This window comes from Sminthopsis crassicaudata, chromosome 2, assembly GCF_048593235.1.
Source record: "Sminthopsis crassicaudata isolate SCR6 chromosome 2, ASM4859323v1, whole genome shotgun sequence".
Classification (NCBI taxonomy): domain Eukaryota; kingdom Metazoa; phylum Chordata; class Mammalia; order Dasyuromorphia; family Dasyuridae; genus Sminthopsis; species Sminthopsis crassicaudata.
Genome location: NC_133618.1, coordinates 276195447 through 276203811, shown reverse-complemented (window position 1 = coordinate 276203811; position 8365 = coordinate 276195447). Strand labels below are relative to the sequence as shown.

Below are 8365 nucleotides of genomic sequence, written 5' to 3'. Positions count from 1 at the left end.
GGAACGTGTGTCAAAGACTACAGGGAATTCCTGAAGGAGGAGTTCCAAGGCGGACGGATCCGTAGTACTGAGCGTCTATGTAATTCTCGGGCACCTCAGGGATGGGGCGGCCAGTGCTGGGAACACTCCCCAGTGCATAGTTAGAGAGGGGCTCCTCGGCCAGTTCCACAGGGCGACCTGCCTTCTTCAGCGTCTGTCAGAGGGACTTGAATGTATGCAGGGCAATTCTGAGGTAGATGCTGGAGGGCGTCAAGAATATGGTGGCCAGGCACAACAGAAGGGCAAGCAAGGGGGATTGGGGGGATGGGAAGGTGACAGGACTACTGCTGCTGCTGTAGTGCCAAGGACTGGCTGACAACCCACGCCCTCTGTGCTGAATCCTTTTGGATTAGCCAGCCAAGACATTCTGCCTCTTGACATTTCTTCTTGCCTCTCCCCCAAGCCTCAAGATGTCTTTCTGCTCATCCCCTCACCATGCCTCATGGTGTCTTTCTCTTTGTAGCTAATTAACTCTTTCAGCGTGCTAAAGTCCTCTATGTGTTTAGCCTGCCAGTCAATGGGGTATTCCCCTCTCATGGTTTTCTCCTAGGTTGATTAAGTGAGTTGTACAAGGGAACTTGTTTTTTTCCATTGTTTATTCCATTGTTAACTTTATGCTCTCCCAAATCTATTTACCATTCCTGATATCGATTGTATCTCTTGATTTTGTCTGTAACCTCTTCTTATAAATCTGCTTTTTGCCAAAATGAATGGCCATTGTGAATTCTTCACATGAACCTCAACATGCGGTGCTAAACCCCAAACATTTGGTACCAATTGTTCTCCTAAATCTCATCATTTGGTGTCTGAACATCAATCTCATCATTTAGTGCTGAACCTTAAACACAACTTTAGCAACTATTGTCCTACGCCCTTCCTTCTCTTTGGACTTGCATTCCCTTGCCAATCTCCACAGAGAAAAGGGTTCAGATATCTAAAATAGGTCTATTTTTTGTCCCATCACTGCCCTCCAACCTAACTTTTCCAATAGACCACCCCCCTCTGTGACTCTCTAGCTACAGCCCATAACCTTCTCCTAACCAATTTTTTTCCCTGTCTCAAATAAAAGAATGTCTAGCTTCAGTTTTCACAAGGCAAACAATTTTTAGACATGGGAGGGAACTATTTTCACTGTTTGGCTACAGAAACACCTTGTTCTTTTTTAAGTGTCCCCTGGAAGGAGTCACATAGAGTTGGACACAACTGAAAAACAACTCAACAAAATTAAGCTACCTTGCTCTAACACACCGAATTTCTCCTGGAGAATATAATTTCCTTGAGGTCAAAAATTGTTTATTTTTTGTCTGTATCATTAATGCCTAGCATAGCAATTGACACACTTAATGCTGCTTGATTGGGTTTTGCAAAACAAACAAACAAACAGACTTGAATCTCTATATCAAATTCAGATACCAAGTGATTCGCTATGTCTTCCTCTCAAACAAATATATACCTTTTTACAGAAATGGAAGCCTCTAAACTTGATCAGTAACAATAGCATTTGCCTATGTTTTAAAGGAAATATTGGAAGAGAAATTTACAATCTATTCATCATTCTGCCTAACAACTCTGTGAAATCTGACAGAATTATCTTCATTTCATCAAGGAGAGGCCCAGAGGGGTAGAGAATCTTGCTCAGGATTACACAGTATATTAACAGCCAAACAAGGATTAGTTTTAGCTCTTTCTAAGTGTCAGCCATTAGGGGAGTATCTAACAGTTATGGATTCATTTAATCTACCTAAGACCCTTTCCACTCTCAACTTGCCAATGACCTTATTAATAAGGCATCCCATCTGGTAGGAACGTGGACACTTCATTTATGAAAAAATTGCAGGGCTTTCTTTCCCAAACACTCTTCCCCTATGAGGATCTGAAATCTACAAGTCACTAACTAGGTGTCCCAATCAGATATAAAACAGACATTCATGACCTTTTAATTGAAAAGAAATCTGTATTTTTTTTATGTAGGGTTGTCATTCAGTAGTATCTGACACTTCATGACTCCATTTGAGATTTTCTTGGCAAAGATACTGGAGGGATTGGCTATTTCCTTCTCCAGTTCATTTTCCAAATGAGAAAACTGAGGCAAACGGGGTTAAGTGACTTTTCCAGGGTCACACAGCTAGTAAATGTCTTGAGATCAAATTTGAACTCAGATCTTCTAGCTTCAGGACCAGCACTCTATCCACTGAACCACCTTTGTGCTTACATGAAACAGTATAAAGCACCAGAATCGACTGTTCTTTATCTCTACCCCCCAACATCTTTTTTCTTTCATCTAAACAAAATTTCATTTATTTTTATAGTTCATTGCTACTTTTCTCTTTATATATTGGATCACAATAAAATTTAAGTTCCTTGAAGATAGGCATTTCAGTCTTTGTAGGCTCAATGCCCACAGTGTCTAGTACATAATAAACACCTAACAAATGTTTGTGGATTCATTATTAATCTTCTTATTACTTCCCCCCAATTTATCTTTCACTAATTTTTTTAAATTATTTTTACTGATGTACTACAATAATAGTATGCCATGAATTCCTCCCCAAGAGCCATCCCATATGACAGAGTATTTTTAAAGAGAAAAATAATTATCCTTTATAAAGGAAAGTTTTTATAGCTTTGTATAGCTCCCAAGAATGGCAGACACATTTTGGCAATGCGTGAGTTATTTTTCTTTTTTAAAAAAATCAGATATTTTGTTTTTCACATCTCTTTCCCCCCTCCAAAAAAAATATCCATTCTATGTCTCTTATCCAAAAAGCCACCTCTTTCTTGTAATAAAAAAAAGAATCAGGAATGTCAATTGTATCAGTTAATGCATTTTTAGAATTTTTTTAAATTTTACTATAATTTCTCCAATTTTTGCAAATTCTGTTTAAATACAAATAATTACAAACATACTTTAATCTTACTTTGAAATACATTTTCATCCTACTATTTCTAATATGTGCAAATACATCATGTCAATTAACCCAGGTTGGCCCTTCAAGGATATTCTTAAATTCCAATCCTGGTGTTAAAAGAAAAAAAATGTTAAAGCAGCTTAGTTAAATCAACCATATGTCTGGCAGTAGATGTAATATTCTGTACTCAGAGTCCTATATTTCTGCAAAAAGGAGAGGGATTTCATGAGTTATTTTTAAAGGAATAAAAGAAATTTAAAAAGATTCTCATAAAGATTAACATAAGAAGCAGTACACACTAGGTCCTATAAATGAAGATCCTTTGAAACACCCATTTAATGGAGGCAGATGTAAGAAAATCCTTTGAGTTAAGAAAAGGAAACATACCAGTTGAGTTACTAAAGACTTCATGGGTCAGGGTTTGTTTGCTTGTTTTTTAAAGTGTATCCAAGTTTTCTTCTTACATCATTCCTAAAGCCTTGCCAATACAATCTTTTTAAAATCCTCTTTCGCAAAACAAGATTTTAATCACCAAGAAGTAAAAATCCTTCTGCCATCTTCTCCACTTCTTCATAAGTCTCAGCAAAGTTCCAGTCCTCCGTGAAACAGAAATAACCAAACCCTGCTGAATATTTAATTTTCTATGCAGGGAATGAGAAACAGGTGTAATTAAAATAACATTTTTTTAATTAAGTGACCCCTCTTGACCAACCATCTGTGAATAATTCAGATTTTCCCCCCATTATTACTGTAAAATTAAAACTAGGGCATATAAACAGGAAGCTTCTCTTTAACTATCTTTAAGCACCAGCAATATATATTTTCCACCAGTTAAAATCCTTAATGATACCAAAAATCTGTCAAGCATAACTCCCCCAATTCACTTGCCTGAAACCATCAATATTTTATCATTCACTTGCAGTTGGCTTTAATTTAACAGTCCAGGTTACTAATCAAACAAAACACCCAAGTCATTAAAAGTTAGCGTGCCATTTAGAAAGTGCATTTCACGTTTATTAAAATATCTTTCATGCAGCCATTAGAAGCCTAAAGTTTTAATTACAATCAGATATTTAGTTCTACTTCACTTATGCATTTGGCACTCTCTTGCAACTGCCCTGATTAATCTTCCGGACAGAGCTCATCCATTACCTCCTGAAATTATTTTCCTCTTAACTTCTTCATAATTCATCTTCCCATCCCACCCATGCCCCCCTCAACATGCAAAAGGCATTTAAAAGGTGTGCACAATACCTGTCTGAAAGATAAGTCATTAAGAAGACTCCATTTCAAATGCAATTTATCCTCCAAGAGGACCAAAGACTAGTCATTCAAAAAGACAAATTGAAATAGAAAATGAGCTTCTCTTGTCTTTGTTGTCAATTTCCACCCTTTTCCCCCTTCTTTTTAACAATGAGGAAAATCTAACCAGAGTTTCCTTATAATTTTCTAAATGGATGGTTTGGCAAAGTTCAATATTTTTTTGTAGCTTTCCAGTTTTATTTCAATGAGTATTCTGGCTTCCTATAAGGACACTTTGGAGAGATCACCAGTGCACATGATGCTTGTGTTAAGTATTTTTAGATAAAACAGCTTTCAGACCCTCAAATTGGGAATGCTTGCTGAAGAATCATATTACAAACTTCTATTTTAGTTCAACTGAAAATATTAGGAAATAATTGTCTCCAGCTTAAAATCCTTTCCAGACTTCTGTCTTTAGGAAAGTTGTTAGGACAAAAGCTAAGACCTTACTTAGGAAAATGGAAGCAGGATAATAATTGAATTTTAATCTAGATAAGATCATTGCTTCCCCATTCATTTAAAGGAATTAAAGGCCAAAAACCCTCCCCCTAAGAAGATTCCTCTTTTGCTGAGTTCAGGGTTAAAATATTGATCACAGAAAAGAAACCCTTCTTTTTATTTGAGGGGAATGCTAAGGAACTAATTAATGACTATTATTTTGGAACATTAAAATCCAAATTCTATTTTAACATATTATCTTCTTCAAGACCCTCATAATTGTTACCTCAAATCATTGGGGTGGATTGGCATATCAGAGAACACCAGAGAATTAAGCCAGGTTGGTCATCTCTTTCCAAGCTAGACAGGGGTTTGAAAACAGAATAAAGTTAAATTAAATAATATTCTCTCTAGCAGGCAGACTTGTGCCTAAAACATAGTCCAACATTAATGTTTTTTCCTTCAACACTACTAGTATAAGGGTATTTTATGTGAAGTTTAGTACTGACAACTAGGGAACTGAGCTTGCTTCTTTCTTATAGTTATCTAAGCCTTACATTATGGTTTAGATAACATTATGGAACCAGTTAGTCCATTATTAAAGTAGTAATGCATAAAAGAACATTGGAATAGTGTTTTGATTTGGAGTCAAGATGACCTAAGTTCAAAACCTTACAGCTCCTGGATAGGGTTGAAAGTGTAATAAATTTGAAAAACAGATTGAGTCTATTCTGAAGTAACCAAATTAATTTTCCTCTAATGACTAAGAACACTATTTATCTAAGTCTCAGTCTGAAAAGTTAATCAACAAAAAGTCATAGAAGTTTTGGTTATAGGAAATAAACTCATTAATAAATTCAGAATTTAAAATGTAAATTATCATATTACATAGTGAAAATCAATCAACCAATAAACATTTATTAAGTACCTACTATGTGTCAAGCACTGTGCTATGCTCCTTGGATTCAAAAAGAAGCAAAAAGCAGTTTATAATCTAATGGAAGAGACAACATGCAAACAAATATATACAAAGCAAACTATATACAGAATAAATAGGAAATAATTAACAGAGAAAAGGCACTAGAATGAAGAGAGTTTGGGGAAGATTCCTGTAGAAAGTGGGTTTTAAGTTGGGACTTCAGGAAGCCAGGGAGGTCAGTAGCTGGAGCAGAGAAGGGAGGGCATTCCAGAAATGGAAGATGGACTAAATGAGTGCCCAAAACTGAGGAAGTGTCTTATTCATGGAGCAGCCAAAAGGTCAATGTGTCTATATCAAAGGGTATATGACAGGTACATGACTAGAAAGTTGGATAGGGCTAATTTATTTGTGAGGAGGTTTGAATACCATTTTGAATTTGTTCTTGAAGGTAACTACAAGAATTTATTGAATGGGGTGGGGTAAGGAGATGTTACTTGATCAGACCTGCATTTTTGGAAAATCACTTTAGTAGCTGAATGGAGGACTGACTGGAATGGGAAGAGACTTGGCTTGCACTAGAGTTGTGACAGTGTCAGAGAGAAGGGGACAATTTAAGAGATGATGCAAAGATAAAATCAGCAGGTCTTCACAATAGCTTGAATGAAGTGGGGGTGGGCTGGGAGGACAGTGGAGAGGGAGGAGAGTGAAGAATCCAAGATGACTCCTAAGTATTAAAACTCAGGGACTGGCAGATGAGGGGTAGTGTTGCCTTTTACAGTAACAAGGAAGGTAGAAGATAGAGAGGGTTTAAGGGGAAAGGTGATGAATTCTGTTGGGACATAGTAAACTTAAGATTTCTACTGCACATTAAGTTCAGGATGTGTGAAAGGCAGTTGAAGATATCAGATTAGAAGTTAGCAGAGAGATTGGGGCAAGAAAATAGGTTGAAGAATCATCAGCTTAAAGGTTTTAATGAGATCCAATGGGAGTTGATGAGATCAATAAGTGAAATAGTATGGAGGAACAAGAGAAAAGAGTCTAGAACAAACTCTGAGGGATGCCTGCAGTTAAAGGGTGTGATTTGGAAAAGAACCCAGCAAAGAAGACATAAAAGAAGCAGTCAGATGAGTTGGAGGAGAACCAGGAGAGAATGGTCTCCCAAAAACCTAGGGAGAAGAGAGCATCAAGGAGGGGAGAGTGATCAACGGTGTCAAAACAATGACCAGGAAGGTCAAAGACAATGAGGACTGAGAAAAGGCTATTGAACTTGGCAATTAAGAGATCATTAGTAATTTTGGAGAAAGTAGTTCCAGTGGAATAAGGTCAGAAGCTATATTGGAAGGATTCAAGAGAGTGAGAAGAGATAAAGTGAAGGCATCTATTGTAGATGGTTTCTCAAGGAGCTTAGCTACAAAGGGCAAAGGACATATAAGACAAAAGTTAACAGATATAGAAGATTTGAGTGAGGTTAGAGAGAAACATGGGTATCTTTGTAAGTGGTAGAGAATGAATAAATAGAGAAGGAGTGGTTGAAAATAAGTGTGAGTGGAATGACAAAAAGGGCCATTTGTTGAAGAATGGAATGGGATTTCAAGAAATGGGAAATGCCATTCTTGCACAAATAGAGAGGTTAGCCTTGGTAAGGAATAAGGCCACTTTATCACGTGAGACAGGGGTGAAAGAGGAGATAGTAGCAGAAGGCACATGAGTAAGAAATGAAGAAAAGGAGAGAAGGAGTTCACAATGAATGGCCTCATTAAAAAAAAAAAAAAACAACATAAGATAAGGTTCTCAGCTGAGAGTGAGAGAAAGGAAAAACATGGACAATTTGAGGAGGGATGAAAATATTTGGAAGAGCCACTGTTGAAGAGTAGGATACAGAGCTGATAAGTATAGTAGTATTGCCTTAGATAATGCTTTAAGGTTTGCAAAGCATTTTATACCTGTTATCTTATTTGATCATTCACAACAATCCTGTGAAATGGGAACTACTATCATCATTTAAAAATTAGGAAATTGAGGCTAAAATAAGTAAGTGGCTTACCTCTGGTAATAAATTATTTGAGGCAAGATTTCAACTCAGATCTTCCTGATTCCAAGTTCAATAATCTTTCCATTGATTGCCTAAGCTGCCTAAAAAGTATATAACATATAGATTAAACTGTTAATGCCCTTTTATCCCAAAATTCTCATTGTTAAATATATACTCCAAAAAGATTAATGATAAAAAGGAAGGTCTCATATACACCAAAATATTTATCATATTACTTTTTGCGATAGTAAAAAACTAGACACAAACTCAAATTCTTGTCAACTAGAGAATGACATATAATTGAAAATTACTGTACCATAAGAAACAATGAATCTGAAGAAACTGAAGAAGTATAGGAAAATATGAACTGAAAATATGAACTGGTTGAAAATAGAACTAGGAAAATAATACTTGCAATGACAACAACAAATAAAAGGAACAAATAAAGTATGAATTTATATTGAACAATGTATAATTTAATGACCAAGCTTGAGCCCCTAAAAAGATATGACCACAACTCCATAAATAGATACATTAATATACTGTTGGTGGATCTATGAATTGGTCCAAATATTTAAGAAAGCAATCAGAAACTATACCCAAAAAGTCATTGAACCATACAATTCTTTGATACAATGATACAATTTCTAAGCTTATGCTATAAAGAGATTAAAAAAAAAAAGGAAAAGGACTCAAAAACATTTTTATACAAAATATACAAAAATA

At 36.0% G+C, this 8365-nt stretch overlaps 1 pseudogene; it reads right to left on the bottom strand.

Moving 5' to 3' along the window:
- The window catches only part of LOC141552804 (cathepsin D pseudogene), a 1463-nt pseudogene extending 1058 nt beyond the window's left edge, over nucleotides 1–405 (bottom strand).
- Nucleotides 406–8365: the final 7960 nt, after the last annotated feature.